Source organism: Sturnira hondurensis, unplaced genomic scaffold, assembly GCF_014824575.4.
Source record: "Sturnira hondurensis isolate 20B ecotype Veracruz unplaced genomic scaffold, ASM1482457v3 Scaffold0014854, whole genome shotgun sequence".
Taxonomy (NCBI): Eukaryota; Metazoa; Chordata; class Mammalia; order Chiroptera; family Phyllostomidae; genus Sturnira; species Sturnira hondurensis.
This window is the reverse complement of record NW_028087485.1, coordinates 11,300,724-11,319,362: the sequence shown is the minus strand read 5'-3', so window position 1 is coordinate 11,319,362 and position 18,639 is coordinate 11,300,724. Positions and strand designations below refer to the sequence as shown.

The 18,639-nt window shown below is 49.7% G+C and overlaps 1 protein-coding gene and 1 pseudogene across 2 annotated transcripts in view; both read right to left on the bottom strand.

The window, feature by feature from the left end:
* Positions 1–18,639, bottom strand: part of FBXW4 (F-box and WD repeat domain containing 4) — a 74,054-nt gene that overhangs the window by 20,133 nt on the left and 35,282 nt on the right. The gene's annotated exons all lie outside the window — the stretch shown is intronic.
* On the bottom strand, positions 1,637–1,727 carry LOC118999562 (uncharacterized; annotated as a pseudogene).

Below are 18,639 nucleotides of genomic sequence, written 5' to 3'. Positions count from 1 at the left end.
TTATTTATCTGTAAAGGAGAAATAATAAGAGGACTTATGCATAAGCTTGTTGTAAAAATTATATAAGAAAAAATTATATGAGATAAGATAGATGCTCAAAACAGTGTACAGAACACAGCAAATACCCACAGATGTTAGCCATTATTATACACCAGCAATCCCTGATCAAAAGGTAATTAGAAATCTATTCACACACACACACACACACACACAAAAGAATGAAGAAACTGTAAATAGCAAAGAATAACCCTAACAAAACAAAAACAGCCCCACTGTAAAAACTGTGAAGCTTTACACACGGAGACAGAGCTGCTGGCCAAGCAGAGAGACTCGCCATGTTCCTGGGTGTGAGGCCCGAGACAACAGAACCGTCGGCTCTCCCCTTACTGGTCTACAAATCCACCAGAGTCCCATCCACGCCAGATTCTACTTAATCAATTGACCATAAAATTCATCTTGAAGAGGAAATACATAAGAATAAGCAAAAATATTTTTAAAAGAACAATGAGAAAGAAGTTGCTCGATATCAAACATACTATGAAGCTATATTATGAAATTCATGCTGGAAGAAACAAATAGATCAACGGATCAGAATAAAGAATCCAAAGCTGTATTCATGTATTTGTGGGAAATTAGTAGATCCTAAATGTGGCCTTTAAAGACAGTGGATGAATACTGAATTAATCAGTAAATGGTATAGAGACCACAGGACACACATTTGGAAAATAAACTAAAATTGAAGCCCTGCCTCACAGTAGACACCAATTCCAGATGGATTAAAAACATAAACATTTTTAAAACTACACAAAAACATTAAAGTATTAGAAGACAATATAGGAAAATATTTATAATCCGGGAGTAGGAAAGAGGTTGTTAAGCCCAGACAAAACTTTGAAGCCACGAAGGTAAAGATGACAGAACTAGCCTCCAAATGATAAAAAAACTCCCGTGTAACAGGGGACACTGTGAACAAGCTGAGAGGAACAATCGAATACATATATCACAGTTAAAAGGTTGATACTGAGAACATATAAAAAGATCTTATAAATAACAACGAAAAAGTAGATGAGAAAAAATTCCAATAAGTAATTTATAGAAACAAGTATAAATGGCCAGAAAAACATATGCAGTAATGTTAAACTTCCTAGTACCGTTTAAACACTTCACACGGATTAACTCATTTAATAATAAAACATTCCTACAAATTTGGTATTTTAAAAAATATCTTATTTATTTATTTTCAGAGAGAGGGGAAGGGAGGGAGAGAGAGAGGCAGGGAAACACTGATGTGTGAGAGATACATCAGTCAGTTGCCTGCCACGTGCCCCCAACCAGGGGCCCGGCCCACAACCCAGGCACGTGCCCTGATGGGGAATCGAACTGGCAACCTCTCAGTTCCCAGCAGCACTCAGTCCACTGAGCCACACCAGCCAGAGCTGATATTTTTCTAAGTATGATAATAGGATTTATAAGTACATTTTAAAAGCATCACTGTCTTTTGGAATATACAGTGAAATACTTATTTATATGTCTGGTATTTGCTATAAAATAATATGGAAAAGGAAAGTTATGTGGGCAGAATTGAAGCAAATGGCAAAAAATTGATACTTATCCTACTTTGGTACATTTTTTTTCATGTCAGATGGGTCATGGGCTAATGCCATAACAAGGTTTGTCACACCACAGTGTGAACACCCAGTCAGCACACTTATGAACTACAAGAGGATCACTTACTTGAGTACATTTTAAAATTTTATAAAAATATTTTATTATTTACTTTTAGATAGCGTGGAAGGGAGAAAGAAAGACATTGATGTGGGAATGAAACATCAATGGGTTGCCTCTCGCACGCCCCCCAACTGGGGACCCAGCTCGAAACTCAGGCATGTGGCCTGACTGGGAATCGAACTGGAGACCTTTTGGTTTGCATGCCAGCTCTCAATCCACTGAACCACATCAGCCAGGGCTTAAATTTCCCATGATAAAATTTCCATGAGGAAACTGAGGAACAGAGTGGTCAAGTAACTCATCAAGGTCACACAGCTAGTAGGTGGGAGGACTCATGGTTTGATCTCAGCCACTTAGGCTGCAGAATTCAGCTTGTAATTATATTTTATACATAGTTCCCAAATGAGGTATCATTTTTTTACCCTTTAGAAGAGCAAAAAATTTTTTAACTGATATCACACAGAGGGCTGATAAGTGTAAGAGAAAATAGGTACTTGTAGACACGGTTTATAGGTAGGCATATAACCTGATACAGTCCCACTGGGTGGCAATTTGGCAGCATCTAAAAGCTTCTTTTAAATGCACTTATCCCTCAATCCAGCAAGTCTTTTCTCAGTATCTTTCCTCAAAAAATATCTGATTACATGCACAAACAGGCAAATACACAGGCTTGTCCTATGGCGCTGTTTATGATAGCAAACCGCCAGAAACAACCTAAGTGCCCATCAGTAGTTGGATGGCTAAGTAAACAGCGGTGCGCCCACCTTCTCCGAACCAGAATGCAGCAGTAAAAGGGATGTGGCCGAGATGCGTGTTCTGACAGCACTGGACCTCTGCACCACACGGGTAGGGGAAGAATTCAAGTTGCACAACAAATGCATAACGTGAGCCGAAAACAAAGCAGAACCCTACACTTGTGTGTGAATGTACATACGCCATATTTGTGAAGCTGTATGTGTCTGATATTTGCTTCACATTACAAGGTCCAGAGTGACACATACCGGGCTTCCTACAAGAGCAGTGTGGTGAGGGGGCGCAGGAAACTGAAGTGGAGTTTTACTTTATAGTCTGTGTACTTTAAGCTGCTTGAACTTTGTACAATTGAACATATTTATATATTACTTAGGTAAAAAGTAAAACAAAATAGAAAATGAGAAATTAAAAGAAAGATAGTAATAATAATATTCATTTTGAAGTTGCCTGAAAGAAGGGTCGCATACTGGCAGTACACTGAATGCTGAATACCCAAGTTTAGTTTAGGAATAATATCACACAAACCAAGGAGTCGGTTGGCTCCATCTTGAACCCGGCTCACAGCCTTGACATAGACCCTGCACCTGGAGGGCTTCCAAGTGGTTAAGAAACAGTTGCCTCTGAGAATTTCACAGATTTCACCCTGTCCTTAGAGTACTTCCCCCCTAAACTTCTGCTTCATAACTACTCTTTCTGTAAAGGGGTGAACAACAAGCTTCTTTAAACAGGTGGGCTTCTGAACTCCCCTGGGAGCCCAACAGAGGCAGAGATGACGGCGTACCTCACAACAGTGCCTGTGTGTACTGGGTACTCAATGACTGTCGCAGCTATGGCTACCTCGGCCTGAAGCACAAAATATGTATTTCCAGCTTCAAAACAAATCACTTTTCCTTTTAGGTGGTCAATTTTGACATCAGGGTAGTGGCCAGCCCAAGACTTGGGCTACCATGCTACTAATGTCTTCTACTGGGCACGGGCAGCTCACGTGGTCTGGTGATTACTGGGAAGACTAAGGCCAGACACTCTGGTGTTTTTTTCAGATTTGCTAATGAATGTACCATAAGTGGCTGTCACTTGGATAAAGGCATGAGATGGAAGGACGATGAGAACCATTAGGATCGACTACGGCTCTGCAGAGAGGAAAGTAGAGCTTGACCAGCAAGCCACACAGAGAGTCAGGACACCAAGACGACAGATTTATTTTCAAGTCTGACTCTTTTAAACATACCCACACTAACAAACCACAGAGGAACGCTGAGACTCAGACTCAATCCAGACTTGGGCAGGAGAAATAGGGCAGAGGAGATGAAACAGGTCAAAGAGAAATCTGCGTGACCTATGATCCACGGATCCTACGTCCCTGACCCGGTGCAACATTTAGACCAGCAATGGAGTCCCTAGACATTGGTCCACTGATTTTTATTCTCAGTGTTCCATATGCACCAGCGTGGAGCAAGCATCAAAGTGTACTGGCTTCCACCGGCCTTTCTCATCCACTGGCCTCCTAACTCTTGCCAGGCTTAAAGTAAGAGAGGCCCTGATGACCCACCAATGAAAAGGAGTCTCACAGTGACATCCAGCAAGCTGGAAAAAAAAGGGAGGCAGAGGGCGTGAGTGTTGACTTATGACTTACAGGTTCACCACCTCCGTCTATCCCTGGACCACTTCTCTCCCATTACGACAGAGGAAGGGGAAGGAAAGGTGAAGTTCTACACTCCTCACCCTGGTCTGATTACTGCTGCATTTTCCACCATTACCCTGAAGGCTACTGCCCAAGAGTGAAGGATGTTAAGGAGAGGGAAGAGGTGTCATGGAGAGTTGGTAGACCTATAGGGCTTCTACGCAACATGAATCACACACAACAGGGTTACAGATGTATGATCCGTGACAGGCAGAAAAGAGAGGGACTGTGTGTAAGTAAAACCTATTCCTCAAGAAAAAAAGGTGTTCATTGTAGAGGAGAGCCAGCACCATACCTTGGTGTGCAAATCCAACCAATAACTCTTACGTTGCCCTGGCTGGTTTGGTTTAGTGGATTGAGCACAGGTCTGTGAACCAAAATGTCTCTTACATATCAATGTTTCTGTCCCTTTCTTCCTCCCTTTCCCTCTCTCTAAAAAATAAATACAATTTTTTAAAGAAAAAAAACTCTTGTGTGAACTCCTTCCCTGTGATGGGAGATGACAAGGGCCCCAGAGTCCTCATGGTGGCCACACAGAGGGAGACTTCCACCACATGGGGAAATGGAAAAGCTACGAGGCTGGAGAGAGTATAAAAGTGAGGGTGCTGATGTCCTTTTACGCAAGACTTCCACCACAGGGCTCTTCAGGAAGATGAAGATCTGAGGAACTTCCTGATTTCCAGATTAGTTAGCAGCACCAGGAATTATGACCTTGAACTCTGTTCCTCCCCAAGATTTCCTGCCCTCTTGACAATGGCACTAAGGAGGGGAGAGGCAGGAGGCTCTATCTCCCATCCAGCTCCTCGAGGTAAACTGTGCCCGTAGAGTCTACCTGAGGCTGCGTGCTGGTCATTTGCCTCTGGAGGAGGACCGGCCAGATCAGGACTTGGCTCCGGTCTCTGTCTATCCCAAAGGGAGGGTGCTCACTTGTTCAGCTTCACATGTCTTTTCCCCTGTACAAAAGACCCCCTTCACACTCAGGGTCTTTCTCCTGTACATGTCCTACTAGGAAAGTGGCAGGTTTTTCTAAGGACACCATCAACAGTTGATAAAGGAAGAATCTCTGATCAGCAGACCAGTAATGAAGTGAGGAAGCAGAGATTAAAGGCAGTACCATCCACAGAGACACTTTGGGACTGGATGACCTGGAGCAATCTGGCCTCTATAAAAATAGTAAGCCCTATTGCTCTGCTGCCCTACACCATCCCTCCATACATGTGATTCATGAGAGACTTCCCCTGTTCTTACACATTCTCCATCCTCTGGCCACAGTTAATTGATCAAAGGGTGGGCAGCTGACCCAAGCTGGGCCAATGGGCCTCTGCCCTGAGATTCTTGGATGCCCATCACTTTCCATGACTTAAGCAATAAGCTGGTCAGTTGGGAGAAGGAAGCTAAGATGCAGGAAGAAAGAAAGATGAATGCCCCAGAAATAGGAAGTCCTGGCAGCACTGTGGCTTCTGAGGCCAGTTTCCACTGGGCCCAGCTGTACTTGTGCTTTCTCTGACTTGGTTGCTCCGCTCTGCCCTTGGATTTCATTAGCCAAACATTTCCAGTTTTATTTAAGTAAATGTGAATTTGGTTTCTGTCACTTACGACCAATTTGTCCTGACTACTCCAATGCCTCATTCAGTAGCTGATGGGTTTCTCACCCATATGAATGTCCCCACTGATGGATGAGCAAAGGGCTTTGTCGGACACCTATTGGACACCTTGAGGCCTGGCTAAGAAGAGATCCCCCCAACCATGAAATCAATAGCTGGTGGGTCTACTAGGAGAACAGTTAAAACAGGGCAGTACAAGCTGGAGTGTGTTCTTACACCTGGACCAGGGAAAAAATCTCTTCTCCCACTCCCAGCAGTCGGCGAGGACATGGTCCACACAACAGCAGATAACGAGGCTGTTAGAGGAGTGGGATGACCATTTCTCAGTGAGAAGGCCTTGGTCTTCAGGGAGCCAGCCTCCTGGATCCTTTTCTACAGACGGATGAAAGTGAAAGTTCTGCTGGAAACCGAGAGGCTCACTGTGGTGGGAAGGAGTCTGGTCTGCTCTCAGACCCTTCTATTTCAGCAACGATAGTGCCAGGCACCTGAGACATGAGCAACTTAAAGATACTTTCCAGGTATTTATCTAGTTTGAATTAAGGACAAACAGAATAATTAAACTAGGGATGAAAACTTAATTTTACCATGTTTCTCTGTGTACATTTGAAATTTTCCAGAATTAAAAGTTTAAAACTATGTGCACACAGTTAAAACTTAACCCCAAGCAACTCCTTTGTTGCAACTTCTTTTATCCCTCTCCTACCCCACCCCAAGGCCAACGACCCAAAAGCCAAGGGAAAAGTAAATGTGGCCAATGAGCAAACTCGAATATTCCACTGCTGAGGCCCTCCAGTGATTCAGTGACACACACACACACACACGTGCAGGAGGGCCAAACAGAAAACTCACACACGGCACGTAACATTCTGTTTTTCTTGAAAACAAAAAAATCAAAGAGCCCCACACAACCTAAAGCAGTCCGAAAAGAGCCTCTTACTCCCTTTTTTTAATGGAGTTGGCCTAGGTCAGAAAGACATCGAAGTCATAAATCAGAAATTAGGTGTGAGGAAACCAAGGCCCACCCATACATGGTAAACCACATTCTGGAACATAAAATAATAAATGATATCATGTCATATAAAAACTCTATAAATGTAGCACTATATATTACATAAATAGACACTTATGTGTATGTATCTATATCTATAGCTACATTCGAATACAGGTATGGATACGTACATATAAAAAACTGAAGCAAAACATGACCAGTATTTGAGCTTCAGGTTCCTCCGAAAACCCACCTCTTTATAGGAAGCCACCATGTGGAGCCCATTCTCGCTCCTCTCTGAGCTACTCCACACACCCCAAGACCCCCAAATGCTAACCAGTGTTCGCCCCCATAAACCCTTACCTCCACAGTCCTGCTCAGGACTTTGTCAACAGCCCTTGCCTCCCACTGGCAGCCTGTAGGCACCAACTTCTACCTCCTAAGGCCCCTTGCTAGGCAAATAACTCGACATATTTGTTTTCTGGGAAAAGTCAACCCCTTGATGTTTGATTTCACCTTTCTGGAACATTGGAGTGAAAGCCAAACACATCATAAGCCAGAGGGAAGCACTGGGGCCAGGGCGGTACCTGACTCTCCGCCATGCCCACCATCAGCGCCACCAGGTCCTCTCCTAAAGTACCAAGGCTGGGGGCAGCTGAGTGTGGCACTTACGCTGCCTGTGACCTGTGGTGCACGTGTGCGCATGAGTCTATAACTAACCAAATTATAGACTTTGGATGTGTAGGTCTACCTCCCTCCCCATCACCCTCCCCAGATAAGATCAACCCATCTTTCCAACCTGCGCTGCCCACAGAGAGGGGGCGGGGCGGGGCAGTTGGTGTCACCTGGAGACTCCCACCATAAGCCCTTTCAGCCAAGCTGCACATCAAGAAAGCATCCCAGGCCACTGATTTCCAATGAGTCTCCGCACCTCACCCCCACCCAAGCAACAGGAGGAAGAACACAGGAGATCAGCATGTCCATTCAGTCCTCCCCCCAGCCCCTTCCCAGCCCAGGGCCGGCAGGCGGCTGCTGGCCATCCAGCCCTCAGTTGTTGAAGGTCGCAAGCGGAAAGCTATGCTGTGGCTCAGCCCCAGGTACTGGTATTTGGCTCCCGGAGGAAAGAGAACATGGGCTCAGTCACAGCCTTGGGAAGAGGGGCACGGCCAGCAGGGCAGTCTTGGCCTTGCCATCCTGTGCTGAGAAGACACGTGGAAGCAGGTACACATACAGAGCCTGTGTTTGTTCCTTTTGGTGAGGGAGCAGCCAGGATGGTGCACACATACTCACGCAGGTACACCCCTGCTGCCCCAGGAGCAGAGGAAAGCAGTTCCCTGGGCACATGTGCACCCTACACATACACACCCATGCCCTGTGCCCTCAGCACTGCTGAGGGGGGCTCCACACCCACGGAGTCCCTCTCCCCAACCTTCCTGGGCAGTGGTGATGTCTAGTCAGCCCAGGTGTTCAGCCCCTGCCATTTTCCCCGCTTCGGCCTGTCTCTGGCCCTCCCTCTGCCCTCCCACAGTGCGTGCTTTCAGGCCACACAATGAGTGGGAGGAGGAGAAACACTTCTATTGAGGAAGGCGTTTTGTTGTTTCATCCCCAAGGGGAGGGAGTTGAGGTAGGGAAGAAGGGGGACCCACAAAATTTCTAATAAGCAGTTTCTCTCCTCAAAGCTAAAATGATTTTCTTTAATTGCTTAGTGGGAACAGTTTATTGTGGGGTCCTGGCCCTCCCCCCACAGCCTAATTGACTTACTGAAGTTTAACAGGGGCTTTCACCTGGAGAGTCTGCAATTACTCCCCCCACCCCACATTCGTACCTGGGCTCTCCCCACAGGGGGCCTTTGTTCCCCCTAAATACAGCAGTGACACAAATGTCCCCAGCAGCAGGGGAACGCATGCAGGGAAGTGGTAATTTTCAGCCCAACGCAATTAGCTGAGGGCTTTTCAGCCTTCCCAGTGAATGGCAGGGAAACTTCGGCATGTGGGAACGGTGAGCTGGGCTGCTCTGTGCGAGTCACACAAAAGAGGCCTCTGAATTGGGTCCCGTGGTGAGCCAGACCAGGGCTGGCGGGGGCAGCTGGGGCCTGAAGGAGGACCCATAGCATCACCCACCCAATCTGCATCTTCTAATCAAGGCCAGGGGCCCCAAACAGCTTTCTGCAACACAGGGGCATGCAAGGCACTTGGCTTGTACCTAGCACCGCAGCTCTGCATGTCTGAAGCAAACAGGGAACGGGTGGTGGGACTGAGCTGGGGCAGGTTGAGGTGGGGACCAGAGGGCCACACCACGCCACAGGGCTATAGCTTGCACAACACTATGGACCTTCATAGACACCCCCAAAGCTTTAGGGAAAGAGACTCTCCTGGGGGTGTGGAGACAAGGGGACCCGGGGCTCCAAACCTGCTGTTACCACCAGCAGAGGAAAGGGAGTCCTCTGGTTAGGGATGGCTTTGAGGCAAGGGAGGCAATGGGGTGAAAGCAGCGTGTGGCTTATCTGGGGTCAGGGCTGAGGTGTCCACGGGCCAGAATGTGGGCTCGAGTAGTGGAAGTAATGTGCTTACTGCCAGCCTCCCACAGCCACCCCAGGATGGGCCCGACCCAGACCCAGGAAAGAGAGGGAAGCAGACCCTCTGGAAGGAATGAAAAGGTTAAAACCAAAACCAGAGGGGCTGGGGGACAAACAGCTATGCCTGGGTGAGAGGCAGAATGAGGAGCTGAGATGCCACCAAGCGGGAACACAGGTGCAGACCAGGGCCGCACCACTAGGAAGGTCCAGGGCCCGGCCGGCAGGCCAGCATTCCAGACCGGACGAGCTGCTCATGAGCTGTCTAACCTTGGGCAAGCCTGTAGCCTGTGCCCTCCTGCAGCCTCACATTTCTTGTCTGTAAAATGGGAAACAGATACTCTAGAACAATGTTTTCTAACCTTTAAAAACAGCCACAGAAAACTTATGAGTTAAATCTCTAATAGATTTATAAAACAAGAGCCAGGGGAGCTGTTCCAGTAGAGCAGAGGTAAGACGACGCTGGGGGGCTGAGCCCTGTGGCCTCCAACCCTCTGCCTTCCACGCAGACCTCTGGAGCTCCGCCTGGAGACTCCGGAGCCAGATATTCCCCAGGGCTACTCCACCACTAACACGATGACCCAGCAGAAGTGGGGATGATGAAAAGGGGCAAAACTGGGCTTCCCACGCCACAGGCCACTCTTCACCCACCCTGCCTCCCAGCTGCCCTCAACTCGCAGTGACAGAAGTGGGACGGCACTTCCGCTTGTCATCAAAACCACACCCAACACGATGGTGTCTCTGAATTATATGCAGGGGCCACCGCGGCCGGGCCAGTTGGAGCAATCTGGCATCTGGCTTGTAGCCGGCTGTCAGGTCAAACCTTTTGCCTGCTTATCCAGTGATGAGATCTAGCCACAAAAATGACTGCAATATGGTGTGCTACCCCACCCCACTCCTACACCAGCCTGGACCAGTTGCTGGAAAGTTCTGTCCACTCCCCCCCCCCTTCCCCAGCTCAAGACTACCAAGAGATTCTAAGTGACTCTCTAAGGAGGGTCTACGAAGGGAAGAGTGGCTAGTCCAAACACCCTCCGTTCGGAGGCAGGAAAGCAGACCCTCTCCTCACACTGCACTGCCCCTTCCTCTGGGAGTGGCCCAGACCATAGCCCACGGGGGACAAGCAGGCCTGTCCACTCAAAACAGCTGGCTCAGCTCTAGTCACATATGGCCTGGACTTTGTCTTCTCAGCTTCTGTTGTCCCTGCGTCAGCCCTGTGTCAGCAAGAAGCTCCCGCTCTAGGACTGACCACCCCTCTGTTTCCTTACTTGTAAGTCAAGGTGGTGACAGTACCTATTTGGGAAGATTAAAGGAGATCTTAATGCAAGGGTTCAGCATAGTGCTTGGCACGTAGCTGGCACTCCGTAAGTGTCCGGCATCCTCATTCTCACCGTCATCACCATCAATGGCTAGGCAATCGACAGACAGTGGGGACTCATGATCGAGAACTGACCCCGTAAGAGAAACCCATACTGTCCCCCTCCTGAAGCATCGAGAACCAGGTAAGAAGAGAGACCATGGGTTCCCTGTCCCACTTCTGCAGACCACTTCAGAAAGCTCCTGTCAGGGCAAATTTAACCTGGCCAGGCCGTGGGAGACCCTGAGTCAACTCGGGGCCTTAAAGGGGCAGACTGGAGTCCGTGCCCCTTAAAGTGACCACAGCCCCCTCAGCCCCCTCGCACCCCCCACTCTACCCCTCAGCCTGCTGGCTGGAATGCAGCGGCCCCTGTGCCAAAAGGCCCAGGCCAGACGGGAGCGCAGGAGGCACAGGTGTTCTCAGAGGAGATGCCTGGGCTCCAGAAAGCATTTCCCCCACAGGCTCAACACAACTGAGGCTTGTTGTCGGTCAAGGCGCCTTTGCTTGTCTGGGCCGCAGCCCAGACAGCTAGGCGGCTTGGGCAGGCTGGGGGGCTCAGAGCTCGTTTCAGGGGGAGGGGACGGTGGGCAGCGGCAAGGCCTTCTGGCACCACCTTTCTCCGTCCCTGGGTTTCTCACTGTGTCCAGCACAGCAGCCTGAACGAAGGAGGCTGGGGAAGCACTTTTCACTGCCCAGCAAATACAGCCACAGGGGGAGGGAGAAGGATGAAAGGTTTGGGAGCTTTTAAATTTGGTTTGGGGGTATTTAGGTGGTTTGAAAAGATAATAAAAAGAAGTTGTTTCTGCAATCCAATTAATTTCAAACCCAGGATTCAGATCATAAACAGCCAACGAAGATCCCGCAGTGTCTCACACCTACTACCCCTCTTCTGAGACTCGAAGTCCCAGTGGAGTCAGAGTTGTCCCAAGAGGCCTGGCAGGAATTTTCCTGCCTCTTGGTGATGGCGGTAAGGATGGGGCACAAGCATGGCTTTAGTCAGCCTGACCACAAAATTCTGGGGCTTCCTGCTCCCCAGGTCTCCACAGACCCGTGCAGTCCCACTAATCACGGGTCTGCATGGCTTTCCAAACAGAGGCTTGACGCCGGAGGCTGCCAGAGCCCACTTCTTCCCAAGAACCATGTTCCCTGGCCCCAGGCCTGGCCAAGGCCGCCTGCCATGGGCCGAGGGGTTCCAATGATAATCTTAACTTGCCTGTCTCCTTCATTAATTCCGGAAATGGAGCCCCCACCCGCAGGTCCCTCTGCTCCACTGGCTCCCTTCTACTGGGCCCCAGAGCCCTGACTCCAGGCCGGCTGTGGTCCCACCACCCAGAGAAGAGAGGGGAGGGATTGTTCTCACCAGGCTTCTGACGTATAAGGGGTCTTCTACCTAGGACTTTGGGCGGTGCTGGACGTGGGAACCTCTTCCCGAGGCAACTGCCCGTCCTTCTGGCCCATTTCCTCAAGGTCAGCCCTGCCACTCCCCCACATCCCCAGTCCTTGCTTTAGAACAGATTTGTTCTGGTGGCACGTTTTTGTTATTCAGTTTTGAAAACTATAAAAACTATGGGTCTCTCTGGAAAAACCTTAGAATACCAACAAGGTCATTTGATTGGAAGTTTCCTTTCTTTCCCTCTAAGCCACTTGGGATGGAATCAAACCTTTCAGAAGAGTGAAAAGACAAGACACAAATCCACAAACACACTCGGCACGGGTGGGTTCCTGATTCACTGGCTGGGTGGCCCAGCCCGATTCAGACTTCGTCACTACACAGCACCTGTGCCAAGTGCTGGACTCTGCCACCTCACAGGCCTGGGCCCTCCACCAACTCACCAGTGCCCACCCTCACTCAGGGTCTGCGTTTTCCCCTGGGGCCACAACCACCCAGTCTTTCAGAAAAGGTGTCCTTGCACTCCACCGGCGACAGGAGCAAAATTACGGGGAAGGAGAGCCCCATGGGGAAGGCTGGGGAAGATAATCTAGAGAATAAAAGGACTTTAGGAAACATGGTGATAGCCAGAAACTCAGTAACTAGATTCCTAGGTCCTCTTCCATGCTCTGGGGAAAAGGAAACGAGGGCCCAGTGGCTGTAAGAATCCACACACATGCACACCCACTTATGCTGAGATGCCTTCTTGAGGTCACTCTGTCCTAGGAGAAGCAGTGACATCAACAGAGTACTGAAGGTGAAAGGCAGCATCCCACGTGGGTCATCTCGGGAGAGGGTGTTTGTGCTTAGGGGGAGGGCTCCCAGAGACCGAGGAACCTGCCTGTCACCGGACGCACACAGAAGCACAGGCTCTGCGACAGGTGAAGGTACACACACCGGGCTAGGAGGAGAAGGGCACAGTACCTGTGCCTGAAAATAAAATAAAATAAATAGCACTGGCTATCTATCACGCAGCCAGTTTTCATGAGGTGCTAATCATTTCCTCTGATCATCTCTTCTCCTTTTCTTGGGGAAGTAAAATTGCACAAAGTAAACTTTTCCCTCTTCATGGGGAGGAATGGGGTAAAAAGGAGGAAAGGCAGATGAAAGAAGCTGCCTCCTACAGGTGCTCAGTAAACTCAAACTGCGGGTTCACCCAATCACTGGGGAGGTCCCAAGCTGAAGAACGAAGAATGGGATTAGGCCTCCACTAGGAATTAGGCCTACCACCCACAGAAAGATATCCTGTGTATTTAAAGTCCCAGGAACCTCAGGGAGGTTGAGCTAAGCAGGGACTCGTGGTAAAAGTAAAGGACGGTTTGTGTGAGAGGAAGCAAAAACTCTAGGACCTTGATGAAATCTGGCAAGCACTGATTCTAAATGAGATTCCATAACCCTGCTCCTGGGACCCCAGTCACGGGAGAAACCCTCCCATGACAAATCAGTCCAGCTTCCCCGAGAACAATGAATACCAGCTACACTCTGAATCGGAGTTTTCCTAGGGACTGGAAACATGGCTGGACTTGAAACATGAGCCCTAGGATGGCAGCAGCAGGGAAGGGAGTCGGAAGTTTAAAGCTGACAACACCTGACTCTGATGATATTCCACAGACAGGACCAGGCCCTTGCCTAGATCAGAGTTCATACGCACCCAGCTCAGTTGAAGGCCGGGCCCCACAGGTGAAATCCGGCAGGGAGGCAGGGTTTCTGATCAGCATTTTTATTGTCTGTCAAAGAGGTGAGCCCCCTACCCCGCCCACCACCACTTGGGCTTCTCTACTTCTGTGTCATTGACAGTGAATGAGGGAGCACCTCCAAGCTCCCTCCCACTGGTCCATCGCTTCCTCTCTCTACCTGGCTCCAAACTCTCCTTTTAATTCTTGGGTGCTCCGAAAGGTTACCAAGAGCAACTCCTGACTTTCCCCACAACTAAACATAACTATATTTATAACTATACTTTAAAGGGAAAAAGACAGTCCAGAGAACCCCCAGGGAGGCCTGCTGCACTCTTCCCCCTTGTAATGAGCTCAATAATGAAACGCCCTGCACTCTAATTAGTAAGAAATGCTCATTTTCTCCAGCTGAACACCCCCCATAGATGTATCTAATTTGTTTCCACGATTCCATCTCTTTCCTCCACCAAGTCTGCATTTAAAGGTTACGATCTGTTGGTGCCCCCCAGGCCAGGCAGGATAGCCTGGGGAGCAACAGTGTTTTCTTGGAGCCCCAGCATGACCACCCTTGACACCCCTTCCCTCCACTATCACATCCATACACAGAAGCTCTGACTCTTTCGGGTTATTAGCTGTCCACAGAATGGAAGAGAAGGGTGGGAAGACATAGCATTTGGAAAAATTAAGGGAAAAGAACAGTAGAAGGAAAAGGGGAGGCGCTGAGTATTGCTGGGAGTGCCTATTTCTCAATGAGAGAAATGTTCTCGGCCCTAAAGTGGCCCAAAGCAGGAGCCACTCCTGACTAGTAGGCCACTTTGGGGTGCAGGCCCCTCGCAGGCCCTGGGGCTCTGGCTTCTTCTCCCTCTGCAGGCCCAGCAGGGTGACTGGCACTGGTTCCTGAGACAGTCTGAAGGATGCCAAAAGCAGCACAGAGGAGCTGCTGTGCTCGGGGAACCTGGCGGGATGCCTCTCCAGGGCCACCTCATCTCAGTGGCCAGCTTGCATCTCCGCCTTCTGATCACATGGAAAGTGAAGACACAGCTCCTTTCTAACAACCTGATCCCTCGGGGGAGGGCCTCACTCCCAGCACCACTGGATGCGGGGACCTGGCCGCATGCAGCAGTAGGCAGGTCATCACCACTAGCTCCTTGCCTCAGGAGTACCCCTGGGTTTCCCTCTCCCCAGAAGCAGAGCCACAACCAGGCTGATGCTCTGAGTCTCCCTGTCCTCAAGTCAAGCTATGTATCTTCTCTCTCAGCAAGACTAGGGGCCCAGAATGGGTAATGGCCCTTTCCCTCGGCTCCCAGCAGGACGCTACACAGCAGCAAGGCAGATGATAAAGGCAGAAGTCATCCTGTTGGACAGTCCCTAGAGTGTCTACCTGTGATGAGGCCCCAGTTTTCCTCACTGGGGAAAATGCCTCCCATTCGCCCCTAGTTTCTAAGGACTCTTCCCTCAACGGCTGGAGAGAAGCATTAGAGATTTGCAGATGCTCCCCTAGGCTCGTGCCCCTTTTCTCTCTGGTTCTGTTCTCTCCTGACCCTTACCAGTTGCTGGGGAGTTGTCAGCAGCAGACTGGTGCTCCCCCAGCACCCCTCCCGCCTGTCCCCACCCGCTCTGAACCCCTGCAGACAAGGCCCTGCCCTGGCTCCCTGAAGCTCACAATCTGTGCTCCTGCCAGACTCAGTCACAAGAGGGGTAGCACTCACTTCGAGCTGGCAGCCCTGTGTGGTAGAACTAACTGCCCCTCCTCAAGGGGCGGGGGTGGAGGCCGGCAAGCGTGTGCCTGTGCATCCCAAGGTGCTCTTGTTTTCTGGGCACCCCGCGTGGTCCGTGACAGACGCCTGGACGGGGGAACCCTCTGCCAGCCAGAATTGGCACCTCACCCTACCTCTCAAATCTGCCACTAGCCTCCAGGGCCGAAGACCCTCCAAGAAGAAGAGGCCCTGAAAGACAAAGACCTCAGCCACCCCCCACCCCACCAGCCAGGCCTCCCAGCCCGACACAGGCCCGCATTAAAATCAACACTCCGTGAACACACAAAACTGACAGGGCAGAGGGGGAGCACACATCAGATACAAAGATCGGGCTCTCGGGAGACGCGGCCTGTCGGTCTCCCATGTTAGCTCCAAGTGACTAAGCGCAGGGTGGGAAATAACGCCATCGTGGAGGCCAAAGCTCCCGCCTGGGCTCCAGGTTCGGCAGCCTTTTCACAAGGAAGATGCCTCTGCCTGGAAAAAAATGCGAGCATTGTGTGGGGACCATTAATGCATGCGCCTCTGCACATTCCTTCGAGAAGAAGCAGCACACCAGTCCCTGAGCCCCCAGCCCCATGCCCCAGCGATTGTGCAGGCCTGCAGCACACTGCACATGCCACCTGGTCCTTCCCCCTAGGCCCCCGGCTCCATGAGTGGTGGGAAGGGGCCCGCCAAACACCCTGGCTTCATTGTGCCCCAGAAAGAGGGGACTAATTACTCGCCTACACTCTGGAGCGCCCAGCCAGGGAAAAAAACAGAGGCCAGTGGGGTGGAGAGGGTGGGAAATGGGGGGGGGTGAAGAAGGGAGAGAGAAAGCCACAGGATACATTTCAAAGTTTCTCTAGCAATTTGGGGGTGGAGGAGAGAAAGCCTGGTCCTGATGTGAAATCATACAGAGGTCAGGGCTGGGTCTCCCACCCTTGTGAGAAAGTGGTGAATCGGGGACGGTTTATCAAACAATCATTTTTTTCTTTTGAAACCAGGAGGCAGCAGCTTGGACAATTCTGCAGATGTGCTTGATGAGTTAGGGACAAAAATGGCCCCTTTCTGCCCCCCTCCTCCCCTCCTTCTGTAAGGGCTCCCATAGGGGGTTGCTTCTCCCTCCACTGCCTCCGGGACCCTCCCCTCCCTTCTTCAGTGGTCAGCTGAGACCCCCACCCACTGCTTGCCTTTGTACTCTTGGCCTTTGGACATACTGACAGGGGCCTTTATGAGACCCCAATCAAGACCCCCATGTCACAGGTACCTAGTAGAGACACCAGACCTTTTCAAACAAGGGACAACAAGGAAAATCGGCTGGCCCATTGTCTCTCCTCTGTGCTAAGTGAGATGAAAGGGGCCCGCGGCCCCCTCCCCAGAGCCCGCCTGCCAATCACCTCTAGTTATTAAGGTCACAATGTGTAAATTCTTTTGACCTGCACCTAATCAAAGATTCACCGGCCCTTTCAAATCCGAATGGGGAGGAGGGGAGAGATTCCCTCCCATAAACCCAGCAAACTCTCCCTCAATAAAATTTCTCTCTCTGATTCCTTCTCCACTTCCCATCTCCACCCCCTCGCTTCTCCTTACTCCGCCCTCCTCACCACTAGCTTCAAACACAAATGACAGGCTCATGGAATTACTACCCCCAAAACCCAAGGAGGTTTGAAAGTTTCTATTTAATTCTCTTTAAATAAAAAGTTCTCAGACAGGGACAGTTGCCCAAGCAAGCCCAGAACCTGAGCGGCCCCTGGGGCCGCATCTCTCCAAACAGCCAAGTGGTCAGTTGGCTTTTTTCTCTTACCTAAACCGGCCTCTCTTCATTTCCCCGATGCCACTGTGCATGGAGAAAAGTACAAGGGTTAATGCTTCTAAGTCACTTGGCATCTCCAGTTCAGCGGCTGACCCTCCACAACCCAGTGTACCCTAAGTGATTTTGTGAGCAGAGGAGAAAAAAATTACCAAGCCCAAAGTGGGCAACACTTGGGAAAAAAATAACCATAGGGTAGAACAATAAAGAACAAGAGCCAGAGGAAAGAACTTGAGAGAGAGCAAAACTTGGAATTTATTGTAGTTTGAAAAGTACACAATGTTTAAATCAAGCAAGGAGAATAAAATGCTTGAAAATTTCCACGCATCATTATCAAGGCTGTGTCTTCGATTTTATCTCTTACCATCACTTAGATAAGGAGGAGACCTAACAAAGCAAGCTAGTGATAAGTGAATGCAAGGAAATTGCCCAAAGTCTAGCCTTACTGGATGCTCTGCTCTTTCTGATGGTACTTTCTGCCTCTTGGTTTCTCCTTGCCCAGATGTCTATGTCTTTCTGAGCTTTCCTCTGGTGCTAATCCCTCATGTTATTTCAACTATTATCTCTGTACTGATGCCTTCTGCATCCTGACCCCAGGTCCGAGCTCCAGACCACCTCCCTGGCTGTCTCTGGCCATGGTTACCTGACTTTGCCATCCCCTACTCAAGTCAACACGTCTCAAACAGAACTCCGCCTTCTCAAAACCAGGGTCCCCTTTAACCTTCAGGCTCCTGGAGGAACTCACGCAGGTCTCCGCCCCTCTGCCCCAAGTTCAGTCATGACTGCCCACAGGTCGTGTCCTCTGCTTCTCCTGAACCCAGGGTACCTTCCCACAGTCCAAGGAATCTAGCCCCTCACTGCTAACAAAGTGTACTCCCAGAAGAGCCCACAAACAGCCTCACTCTATCTTCCTCCAAAGTATCCCATACACTGTACCACCCGGTAAATCATTTAGTGGCTTCAATCTGGCCAAAAATATTCTATGGTTTCCTATTATCCTCAAGTTAAATTCAAACTCTGCTCTTCAAAGCCCTTTCTAAACCAGGCCCCAAACTTCCACTCCAGCCTCCTTGCCCACCACATCTTTACACAAACCTTCCTCCCCAGGCAGCCAAACTTGTCTGCTTTGAATGCCCAAACCTACATTTAGACATCCCTTATATCTTTGTTCATATCTGTCCCCTTACCTCAAATTTTCTCACGCAACTTAAGGAGTGCCATTCTTGAAGTCCTACTTCAAATTCCATGTCACCCAGAAGCTCCTCTGATTTAATAAAAAAAGGTTACTGCTTTCCTCTGATTCCCTGT